Below are 12,962 nucleotides of genomic sequence, written 5' to 3'. Positions count from 1 at the left end.
TTAGAGAGTATCCTACCAGATCTTTTCTCAGTAGCATTTCCTAAGAAAGGAATTTGGGACCTAAAACCAATCACTGGAGGTGCTAATTTATTTAGGAGCCTGAATTTCCTATACATGTCTTTCACTTACCCAGAAAGCCGTGAAACGAGTAGATTTAATTTGACCATTTTAGAAGAGCATGGAACAATTAACAGCAAATAAATGGAATTAAAATCAAATTGAATACAGCCTTTCAATGATATGACTTAGAATCTGATTTTAAGTACAGTAATGAATATAAAATGAAAGCTTAGCATGTGGAAGGCTAAAGGGCTCTTGAGCGTCCTGTGACCCAGAATGTCACCTACTGGTCACAGTCTGTAATAACATCCCGCCACCCCATTATCTAAATGTATGGGCTTCCTACTGAGAAGCCTCAAAATAATACCTCTTTTTTTTCTATGAGTTTATATATCTCTCCCAAGAGCTTCCCAGACACATTTGCTTCCATAGTGAATTGCACAGTTCCTAGCACGTAACAGTTTGTTGAATGAATGAACGAAAGGATGGATAGACGGTTGGATGGTGGATGGATGGATAAACAGATGGACATTATTGTGCGTTGTTGTGAAATGAGGAAATAATCTCTGCCCTACCCAGCTCACAGGAGTTTTTTGGTTTATTTTGTTTTTAATAAAAATGATTTGATACACAGAGTGAAACGATTACCATAGTCAAGCTAATTAACATATCATCTCACAGTTACCTGTTTGTGATGAGAACACCTGAATTCTATTCTCTTAGCATATCTCCAGTATTCAACACAGCACTGTTAGACTAGCCATCGTGGTCTCTAGACTTATTCATCCCACGTAACTGCAACCTTGTACCCTTTGACCAGTGTCTCCCGATTCCCCCCACCTCCGCATCCCCAGTAACCACCGTTCTACTCTCTCTGTGCTCAACTATTTTAGATTCCACATATAAGTAAGAGAATGCAATTTGTTTCTTTCCTCAGAGGCTTTTTTGGGAGAGTGAATAAGACAGCCCTTGGGGGAGGCCAGATGAACGTGAGGGATTTTTATGACAACCCAACGCCAGGGGGTGGAGGAGTCCAGTGGTGACCAGAGTGAGCAGTGAGGCTGCAGAGACAGGTACTGCGTGAAAAACAGGAAGCTCAAAGAAATGTGAAATGTCTCGAACCAGATACTCCACAGGCACCTGACAGCTTTTAGCTATTTTCCCTTTCGTCCTCCTCCTTGCAGCCCAGTTCACAAATCCCTGCACAGGACCTGAGGGCCTAAGAGCAGAGATTTGCTCTTTTGGGGGCTCACTCAGAGGGTAGGTAACGTTCAATGTTTGTCTGCTGTCAGTTTTTGAAACAGGCCAGGGTCACTGTGCTTGCGGACGTGAGCTGGCCCGTCAAAGCCCTCCCTGAGTTAAGAAAAGTGGTTTCTGAGCCACTGTCAGGCTGCCTGATGGCAAGGTGCCCATCTGAGCGTGTCCACTGTGACAGCGCTTGACAAGCATCACGCCGGCCTTGCTTTTAGATGCCGCCCAGCGGGGGCTCTGGTCTGCAGAAAGGCAGCCTGATGCAATTGAAAGAGTACGGACAAGAGGTCAGAAGACTGGGCTCAGCCACCTACCACTTAGGTGACCTTGAGCAAGTCTGCTTGCCCTTGCCGGTGTATAAAAAGTCTCATTAGGACAGTGTAACAAGATAATGCCTGGGAAAACACTGTAATCTAAAGCACTGGACCCAGGTTAAGGTGTGGCTATTAATAAAACCCTAGATGAACATCATGCCTGAGTGACCTGCATGAGCTCAAACTACAAGTTGTGTCACCTGCATTGATCTGGGCCTGGCTGCTGCTTATGGAATCCAATCCTGTTTCAGTGGCTACATCACAATTATGGCCCACTAACACCTACCCCCTATTGGCTTTTTGTATATGGGCTGCGCCCCTTGGAGCACCATCCACTCCTTATGTGGGCGATTTTTTGAAACTAAGTGTAAACTTTGTGTTACACATACACTAGGTAAATTTAATCTTATTGCTCTGGTCTACCTATATAAGCTATTAAAATATTTTTAATACTGCTTCGGCTACCTATCTCCCTGCTGACTTGGTGAGAGCCATACATTTCAACAGTGTACAATCCATGCATTTGTTCATTCAATATACATTTACTGAGCACCTGCTATTCTCTAGACACTGTGTTAGGAACCAGGAGATTCAGAGGGTATATCCGATGGAGGGTAGCAAATGCCATAGTAGAGGCTAAGAGAGTAGGGCATTCCTATTGCTGTCAGCAGCATGGGAAGTTTTCTCAGTTCAGGAGATGTGGCGGAGGCCACTAGCCACTCGCCTCTTCTTTCTGAGCAAACCACTGGACTATATTTTCCAGCCCTGACAATTTGTGGTGCTTCTGCATTAATGACCATCTCTTCCTAGGCAGATGAAGAGATGAAGTCCACTGCGACAGGCTTCTAATGGTTTCTTAGAAACTGCAGGTGGCAACAGCTAGCCTGCTTTTATCTGTCTAACCTCTTCACCCCATCCTCATCCCCTCATCACACACACATTCATTCCACAAATATCGGTAGAGTTCCTACAATGGGCCAGCACTATGTTGGGCACTGCTGCATTCTCTTAAATCCTCTCTGAGTTCAAAAATCTCCACTTTGGGGAGCAGGTACCTTCTCCATGTGGGTGGATCCCCTTCCTTAGCCCTTTCATCCCAGCCAAAATCAAGGTCTGAGCCTCTGCATCCTCACACCCCCAGCTTGGTATGGCCAGGCTCTGTGTAAATGTGCCAAGAAAGGAAGGAAGGGAGGAAGGGAGGGAGGGAGGGAGGGAGGGAGAGAGGGAGGGAGGGGAGTCAAGGCACTTCTGTCTTCTTGGTCTCTTCATTAGCAGAGCACTGTAGTGAGTAAAACTTGGATGCAGATACAGATCCAGACTTGAGTCCCAGATCTGCGACCAACAAACGTTGTGACTTTAGCAATGGCCTGTAAAACAAGCTGAATAACCCAGAAGACCTTTGAGTTCCCACTCAACTCTAATATTCTGATTCTTTCTATGCTAATCCTGAATTCCTGGATGAATGCTCCTCTCTCTTCTAATCTAGCTTTACAGAGGAATAAAAAAGTTTCCCCAAAGAGGCAGAAGAGAGGGAAGAGTTTCACCAACTTTCCTTATAATGAAATATCTGCTGGCAATAAGCAGTCTGAAGCTAAAAAACAAATGCTAAGTGTTATAACTGCAGAATATCCTAAAATTCTTCCTTGCCCGTAACCTGATTTCTTTTAGGCTCAGCCTAATTCTGTCCAGACTCAGGCTCCATGTTAATTGCCAAGACCGGCTTGAATTATTCATGGAATTTCTACACTGCAATGGTTTGCGAGATGTTCTTTGCAGATGTATTCATCCTTTCACGGCTGCAGGAACTCAATAATGAGCTGTTTGGATTGGGGAGTTCCTTCACTTTCTTGGGCCTCTGTTTCTTCACCTGTAAACTAGGGAGGCAGTTCCCCCCAGCTCGAGAATGTCTTTGGTTCTGTGGTTGCAGGTGCCTCAGCCAGAGATTCCACATGCAGCTCACAAGCAGCAGCAAACCACAGAGACAGAAAAAAAAAAAAAAAGAAGGTTGCCATCCGACGATTAAATGCAAAAGGAATTATGCAATTAGCAAAGGACATTGATCACACAACATGGGAGTCTAATTGCAGCACATGCAAATGTTTGCTAAGTTAGATAAATATGGGTTTGCAGTCACTCTGGTGCACAGATTGAGTGGTAAAATTAAGGAAAATATAAAAGTTAATTAGGAGATGGGAGTGATAAACATAGTGTATGTGCACTAGGCCCATTAGGATTATTAACCAACTAATCAGCACACACCAAAAGTGTTATAGGAGTCCCAGGCCCATAGTTGGACTACCGTGTACTGGTTACCATGTGTCACAGGACATGGAAAACATGCTTCATTTTTACATAGCACCTGTCACCTGTCACCTGTCACCTAGGGAACCCCAGCACTCAGGTCCGTTGGCTCATCAATATGCTCAATGCACATGGCCAAGGTGGGCCAGGCTTCGTGTGCTGGCTCAAAGAAAAGCTGTATCCTATTGGTTCTCAGACTCTCCTGAACCTGCTGCCAAGTCGTAAATCTATAAGCCCATGAAGCAGCTCTCACAAGATGTGCATATCAGCCTGCTGGGACCTTTCAGGGATGGGTAAACAGTCCTGGAGAGGCAGCCACAGTGAGAGCCCAGGTTCTAGAGGCAGACAGCTTGCCTTTGAATCCTGCGTCCTTCACTAATTCTTTGACAAACTGGCTCAGTTCACTGTGTCCTGGTTTCCTCATGTCTGTCATGGGTACAATAATATCACCTACCTCTTGGGGTAGCTGCAAGGATTAGAGGAGTTATGACCGATAACAGAACACTGTCTGGCACATAATAGACACTCAATAAGTGCCTTGTTTCTTACCCTCTGGTTTCCCCTACTCATTAGATCATTCATTCAACCAAGTAAGGGCCCCGTGGGGTGAGGCACTATGCTAATGATAATGACCATGGAGGTGGAGGTGGGGTGGGAGACATACACACACAGGCTCCGCCCTCATATCGGGATTAGGGAGGAAATGTTGGCACACAGATAACTGCAGTGAAGCCACACGTGAGGTGCACTGCTGAAGTGTTATGAAATGCTCGAGGGTGCATCATTCCTGCAAGGTAGCTGGAGAAAGCTTCACTGAAGACAGGCCACTTTGAGGTAGGCCGTGATGAGATTTTAACAGATGGTAGGCTGGGTGGAAAAATGTGTAACATTCTAGGCAGAGGATATGTCATGGGCAAAGATGCCGAAGTCAGGAAACTCAAGGCAACATCAAGTCATTGCAGGAAGTGATGGGTAAGGCTGGGAAGGAGCTCTGAGGTCAATCGTGGCAGGGGTGGGGTGGGGAGGTCTTGATATCAAGCCCTGAGTATCAACCTCGTCCTGTGAGCCATAAAGAGTCCTTGGGACATTTTAAATAAAACATTTTAGGACAAAGCAGTGTTAAAGGAAGATGAACCTGGCAAGGGGAGCAGAAAGGATAGAAAAGGGAAAGGCTGGTGACAATGGGAGCTGGGAGGCTACTGCAATAGTCCAAGTGCACAGTAATGAGGATACGTATGAAAAGAAATGCAAGGGAAGGACAAATTGACAGGACTCAGTGACCAAGAGGATGTGCAAAGCACAGACAGAAAGGAGGAGATAAGAGAAGGTTTTGAACTTGGGGAGCATGGACAGAAAAGGAGGCTTGCTAGTCAAGCCAGGATTCTGATTCCTAGTTCCCCAGCATATTATACCAGTGAAGCTCTACCAGTGGGAAGAAGCATAGAGTAGAAGTTCTGAACATGGTCTTGAGAGCCCACATCCCTGCCCTGCTGCTTGCTAGCTGTGTTACCCTCAGCCAATCACCTCCCAGAGCTTTCCTCATTTGCAAAATAGGGATAAGAGCAACCTACCTCTCAGGTACACGGTGAAGACTAAATGAGATAATGTGCCGATAGCGTGAAGCACCTAGAAAGTGTCTGCCCCCCTGGGGACCGCTCAGTAAATGCTGAAAAAACAAAACCAGGGCCTCAAAGTAGAGACTATCCAAAAAAAAAAAAAAAAGCCCTAAGTAACTCTGCACTAAAATTCCCCTGAACATGGTTTGTTCACGCTTTGAGTATTCAGAAGCTCTTTCCAGAACTTGCAGAAACACCAGTACACTATCACTGTGCTGTAGTCCCGCAGAAGCACTGGTTGGTACATATTCGGGTCAGAATAAAGATAAACCTAGCTCACTGTACTGATTTGGAGGCGGAAGGAGAGAAAGCAGTGAGCAACAATCCCAGATCCTGCTGATGGAGTCAGACCATGAATTTGGGTAACTTTCTCCCGTTTTCATCAAGGACCTCACCATTTCCTTCTCTTGCCTCTCAGGCAATGCCAGCTTTGACACGCTATTTCTGATGTCCTGTGACAAAGGTTATAGAGATGATCCCAGGGGCTGCTGACCAGTCAGTGGGCATGTATGGACTTCCAAAGCCTGCTGAGACACAGCTGCAGGAACATCCCTGGGCGCGGGGCCAGTGGTGGGAGGCAGGCCTGTCTGAAATGCTTGGTCACACCTGGAGAGCCGCAGAACCAAAGGCAAGGGCGCCAGTAAACCATCCCAGCTCTTGGGGCACTGTTATTCATTCAACAAAAATTCAACATGCAAAAGCAAACTGGTTCTACCAAATGGGCCACTGGAGTTTGGAAATTCTAGACCTGAATCTTGGCCTGATCCGTTTCATCACAGAGCTGTGAGCTCTGCTCACAGCTAACGTCTTCCTGCAAGCAAAACTGCTCTTCAACCAAACTGCGGCTCGTTTTCCAAAATACCTGGAACCCTCTGAGACAACCTTTCCGGGTCCAGAAAGACAAAAAGACAGCGAGCTGTGAAGTGGGGGATTGACCCCACTCTGTCAGACTTCAAAGCCTGTGCTTTTTCCAATTTCCAAGGGAAGCCTAACACCAGCATAAAATTATACAATGTTGGGAGATTTAAGTAATTAAGTCTGCTCTCCCTGTATCACAGGGGAGATAACTACAGCTCAGAGGAGTTGAGTGACTTGTTTAAGATCACATAGCACATAGCAGTTCCTACTGTGGAAATCAATAAGCTAGCAAGAGATCTGATCATATGAATAAGACTATTTCCTTATAATCAAATCACAATTCATGTTCTCAAACATTATTATTTTTACTTATGTTGCTTTGGTTGGTCTCACACAATCAGTGACATATTTATGCTACAAACATTACCAACCCCTTTCAGAGAAGGAAACTGAGGCTTGAAGAGGTAAGTGGTCTACGCTAGGGCACAGAGGTAGAAGGAACCACAGCCAGGGCTAGAGCCGAGTCCTTGTATTCTAAGCCAGTTGGCAAATTCTATGCCCAGGCCTAGGTTTACAGCCTTTAAGATGTCTGTGTGCTGGGAGCACAGAGAAAGGAGAACAAAGAGCAGGAGAGGCAATATATACTAACAGAGCCCATAAACTAGACAGGAAACCTTCAATTATGAGGTACTTATTAATTCTAATAAGAGATAAGAGTATGTTATGTTCGAGCATTTATTTCCTCTTCAAAGTATCTTTCTCAAGCATTTCTGTAAATTATGTCCTAAAAAAAGGCCTCAAGTTGTTATGCTTCCAGGACACTGGACATGCCCCCCTGAAGTTGTGCACTGAGCCAGCTGCACCTCCTGCCGGGGGTGGCAGGAGGAAGGGGAAGAGGGTGCGAAGATGCAGACTCTGTTGGTCAAGAGGAATTTCCTGGCCAAACCACCTGGTTACCGGGAATCTTTTTCTCCAGAGTGATTAAACCCCACAAAGAAACAAAAACAAAAATAAATATTGCTTTGTCTGGATTTGTGTGGGTTACAATAACATGTAATAATAACTGTTATCGAGTACTTACTGTAACGTGCTAAACACTGTGCTAAGCGCGTTACAGTACTCGGTAACAGCTATTACCTCATCTAATCCTCACAACAACCCTTCAAGGTGGGCATTTTGATCCCCATTTTAGTGAGGAGGGGAAAGTGAGGCTCAGAGAGGTTAAGTAATGTGCCTAAGGTTACACGGCTGTAATGATGAGGTAGGCTTTGAACCAAGGTCAATTTCACTCCAAAGTCCTAACTTGTATCCACACCCTATCCTCTCTCAAGGAAGAGGACTGACTAGAAGATGCCTCTCCATCCTCCAGACCCCGAGTTTCTCTAAGAGGCGGCCACAGATGCTATGACACAGATAGAACATTATTATCACAAGGATACCAAGATAACCAGTATCTAAAAATTTTGGTTAGCAATTACCTTTCCCTTTTTTAATAAAAAAGTAATGTTTCATATGATTCAAACTAACCTTAAAAGAATTATACATTTTTATTCCAAAGACTGAATTTGTAATAAAGCTTAGCTCTATATTTATGTGTTTATTTATTTATTTACTGAAAGAGTTAAACTTTAAAGCTTAGCTCTATTTTAAACACATTTGTAGAACTATCCGTTTTGTGGGCAGATTCATATGCAATTACTCCAACCACTTTCCATACAGAAAAATACTGTGAGCTTTTATTGAGCATTTGCAATTAAAACTGAGAAGACAGTTATGCACTTCTTTCAGAAGATCCTAAGTATTTTGTCAACAAAATTAACTATGTATGTCCTATCCAATCTCTGTACTATATGATGAGGCAGTGTAGTAAGCCGTTAAACTCTACCATAATATGTCTGGATATCATGGGTATATTAGATCAAGTCAGATCCTGAAAACCATGACTTGAAGGAGAATTCACATGAGCCAGTGAGTTAGAAGAAACGTGTAAGGGGAAGAAGTGGGTTCTTAGAGCGCTTGGTGACTGCCTGTAACCCAGTGGGGGAGATGCCCCCAGCCCAACTTGGCTGATTAAGAGCCTGTTCTGTCTTCCTGGCTCCTGGCTCCAAGACTTGGCAACAGAGAGCCGGCAGAGGTTTAACTAACCCACTTAATCTGACTTCAATGATCATTCCAGGAGAAACCGGGTTGCCTCCAGGGACTCTGAAGCAGCAGTCTGAAAGCCTCAGAGAAGCAGACAACCTGTCCAAATGAAGTCCATGTCCCTGGAAAAGAAAAAGAGAGAGAGAGAGAGAGAGAGAGAGAAAGAAAGAAAGAAAGAAGGGTGGTGAGTAAGTGAAAGGTTAGTTTTGTCACTGTGATGCGACGGCAGCCGCCAGGTCCTATAGCAGGTGCCCAGCACAGTCCCTAGGCTCAGAGCAAGTGACCCATACACATGAGCTGAAAGAAGGAAAGACCAGAACTTGGGTTCCTAAGGAAGAAAAATACCTACAGAAAACTTAAAAAACAAAGTACTATAGAGGTAGGACATAGAAAAGAAGACATTTGCTAAACTGAGGGGTGGCAGAGAAGTCTCACATTTACAGGAAAAAAATAAGATGATGGTAGTAATAATAATAGCAGTTAACACTTTGTGCCAGACACTGTTCTACTCCTTGACTGTAAATTCCAGTAGGGCAAGGTCTTTTCCTCTTTCACTCACCTGTACACACCAAGCACCTAATTCAGGGCTTGGGGCCATAGTAGGCATTCAGGATACTCTGTTTTAGTGAATGAATAGATAAAACAGAAGTCATGGGTCGGGGAGGGGGGTGGAAATAGTATTTAGCTAAGTTAAAAAAAAAAAAATTTAAAGGATGGTAATTATGAGCTCATTTTTTCTAACATTATTGAGCACCGAGTATGTGCCAGGCATTGAACTTGGCCCTGAAGATAGAGATTAAACGACAAGGTATACTCTGGGCAATTATTTAATCAACCAATACTTATCAAGCCCCTGCTCTGGGCCAGGCATCCAGATGAGCACTGCGGGGAGAGAGATATAAGGGAGTTCCTTTCCCTGCCATCCAGGAGCTCACAGTGGTGTGGGTGGGGTGTGTATAACAAGAGAGGCATACACAGCATTATGATCAGGACAGGGTGTGAGGAACCTGCCTGAAGGGGCCAGCACTGTTACCCTTCCCTACCAGACTTCAAGCAAAGGGTAGCCATCGCTGATCAGGGAGGTTATGGGATTCCTGAATTGACTGGGACTTTCTCAGGTACTAAATTCCTGCCCCCACTGCCAAGAATCTGTATATGTTTTCAGTACTCTAGAACCTGGAAAATGGGCTCTTCCAATCCAAGATAAGCGCTAAGCCTACATGATCCTCAGGTCTATGACAATTTTAAGATCAGATGATGCGGTAACGCAATGAGGACAGCACTCAGACTCCAATTCTATAAAAAGGGTCCTCAGTATTTTGTGTTCTGTTATCCCCAAAGCACTTTTAAACTTAGATGCAATAATTGCTCAATAAATGGCAGCAACTGTTGCCGCGGCAGCTGAGTTCAGGGCTGCAGATATCCGCTCAGGGCTCGGAGTCGAGTGGCGTTCCCCACAGGAAGTCACAGGAGAGCTGGAGCAAACCTCACACACAGCCCAGCAGGCTCTGACCAATTCTGGCTCCACCGTCAGCACAAGCCACCTCCAGGCTCTCCTACCCTCCTGCACCCCTTGCCGTATCTACCCTCTTTAAACCTTGTCCAAAGTGGACTCAGCATGCTTCATTTTCAGGAAGAGTAACCAACTAGTTAAAAAGCCCAGGGAGGGCTGAGATCTGGTTGGGAGCAGCTGCGACCTAACCCAGCACATGGCGATCTGTGCCACTGAAAGCTGTAGATGGCTCTTTTGTAGTGGTCGTGCCAATGTGTGCTGCAGAAAAAGCACAAGCCCGCACTGCCCCCACTGGTCAGGAAGTAGAGCGGGTGATAGATAGAAGCACTTGGGGGGTGGAGGCAGTGAGAGAGCAAGAGGGAAAGGTCTAGGAGCCCACTGGCTAGAGCAACTTTTTTCTTAGTTCCTTGACCTGCCCTGGTCAGCAGGGAAGAGGCTGCTTTTTTCACACCCCGTGTGTGAGGTTCTGATGATAATGAAAAGGGCCGTGATTCCAAATCCTGAATGTTACCTTTGAATCTAGACACCTCAGGTGACTCCCATCTTTCCCCATTACCTCTGATATCTTTTTACATTGTTTAATGCTGAACTCGTTACCCAATATCTCACCCTCCAAGTTGTGCTAGCATAAGGGTAGCAGCAGAGAGTCGAAAGACTGGCCTACTTCAGTGAGACACAGATTATACAACATGGTGAACAAAAGACCAGCAACAAATGCACGAATATTCCCTTGGATTATATAACTGGAAAACACGTCTGACAGCAATAAAAGAAAAAAAGATTTCAAATCTGTCCCTTCATCCTTCCTTCTTGGTTGTGCAGTAAACATAAAAGTTTTCAGTTAGTCTTGCGTCTTTCCTTTCCACTCATGCTGAATTTCAAATCAGACACACCATACAGTGTTGAGTAGAATTGTTTTAGCTTGCTTTCTTTTTTCATTTCCTTTACATGAAAGGGTTGTTAAGACTTTAAAACTATATCATTTCCCTCTTAATAGGGCCACTTTTCATCCCAGTCAGTAAACTGGATTATAATTTGCATGTTTCAATAAGACACGACAATTGTCATTAAAACAAGAATTACAGATCCCTCTTTTTCTATATTTTGTTATGTTGGGGGAGGGGTTATGTAGTCAAGAGTGGTCTAATGTGTCACCAACATTGCTTTTATAGGGACTTTCAGAAGCAGTGGAATGGGATATATGAACTGGGAGCAGGTAGACCTGGATTATAATCCTGACTCTATAGCTAACTTGGCTATCACTTAAACCTTTTTGTGCCTCAGTTTTCTTCTCTATAAAATGGGGCGCAACTATCCTGTGAAGGAAGTACGGACTGGCCCAAGCACAGTGGAGAACATGGCTTTCAGTGGAAAGCCCTCAGGAGTAAAGAGACTTGGCTTCAAATCCCAGACCAGCCACTTACCCCGAGACCTGGGGTTTGTTACTTAAAAATGTTCTACTTCAGGCTTCCCTGGTGGCACAGCAGTTGAGAGTCCGCCTGCTGATGCAGGGGACACGGGTTCATGCCCCGGTCCGGGAAGATCCCACATGCCGCGGAGCGGCTGGGCCCGTGAGCCATGGCCGCTGAGCCTGCGTGTCCGGAGCCTGTGCTCTGCAACGGGAGAGGCCACAACAGTGAGAGGCCCATGTACCGGAAAAAAAAAAAAAAAAGTTCTACTTCACTTTCTGGATGGTAACTCACAGTTAACACCTGTGCTGAGTATTGAATGAGATGACATCTGTGCAGCCTCACCAGAGGCGGTGGCTCCTTGCATTATTTGCCTTACAGGTACTTGGCCCTCAGACCCCTAGGGCATGAATGCCCCCGTAGACTACAGATGTGAACGCATCAGTCACCGGTTCTGAATACAGTGGCATCAGACCTTCCCTTTAAAGAGGATTCCCGGGTTGTAAAAACTTAAGGTAGGTTGAGCAGAGCTGGACAGGAACACTCCTGTAAATGCTGGTGGGAGAGGGGGAACAATCCGTGAAACAGTGGCTAAAGCAGAAGCACCAACTGCCCCCCTTTCGTTGATGTGTATATAAACACACCCTCCTCCGGAAAAGGTGTACCGGGGCTCAGTAAGAACGAGCTGCTCAGTGCTGTCGGGGGTGGGGCCCGGTGGGGCCCTGCCCAGTGACCTCACTTTATTTTAAATCTGAGAGCTCTAGGTGGCCGCTGGCTTCTGCACAGCACCGCGCCCAAGGTCGGCTTTCAGGTGGAAGCGAGTTCTTGAGCGACACTTGCCTGAAGCCGGGTAGGACCCGCTCCCCGGGTAGCGGAGAGGGAAGGACCGAGACACCACGGCGCTAACCGTTCGGGGCAGCCACCCTGCGCGCCCCGAGGTCGCGTTCAGCGGCAGAAAGAGCCACCGCTCGCCACCGGGACCCCCAGTCCTACGGCCTGTCGCTACAGCACGGCGACCTTAGCCTCAGTATCACTGTATCCCCGCCCTTATATCGCGTCCGGGAATATAAGAATATCCCGCGCTGCAAGTCAGGACTGGGTGATTCGTTGATAAATATAAATAAGTTACACGCTAGGGGATTGCGGCCCCGCGCTTTGCTGGAGCTTAAAAGATGAGAAATTACAAAAGAGGAGGAAGAGCTCAAACCAGTCGATAGATGGGCGCCCTGATCTAGGCGCTGTTGGGCAATAAATGCGGTCCCGCAACTCCAGCACAGGTCCCCAGAAAAGGGAAACGCTTTAAAGCAGAGAACAGCGGAGCAAGACAACGCGGGCGCAAACAATCCAGGCACAGGCAAAGGCAGCGCTGCCGCCCCGGGCCTCGGTTTCCCCGTCTGCAAAACAGGGCGTTGCACTACAGTGTCTCCCAAACCTCCTATTAATCTAGAACTCTACAATAATCCATGCTGAAGCTGCCCGAGGCTCGGAAACCGGAAAA

At 46.0% G+C, this 12,962-nt stretch overlaps 1 protein-coding gene across 1 annotated transcript in view; it reads right to left on the bottom strand.

Moving 5' to 3' along the window:
• The window catches only part of NAV2 (neuron navigator 2), an 854,704-nt gene that overhangs the window by 840,873 nt on the left and 869 nt on the right, over window positions 1–12,962 (bottom strand). The gene's annotated exons all lie outside the window — the stretch shown is intronic.

The sequence above is a fragment of the Tursiops truncatus genome, chromosome 8, assembly GCF_011762595.2.
Source record: "Tursiops truncatus isolate mTurTru1 chromosome 8, mTurTru1.mat.Y, whole genome shotgun sequence".
Classification (NCBI taxonomy): Eukaryota; Metazoa; Chordata; class Mammalia; order Artiodactyla; family Delphinidae; genus Tursiops; species Tursiops truncatus.
This window is presented reverse-complemented; position numbering and strand designations above follow the sequence as displayed.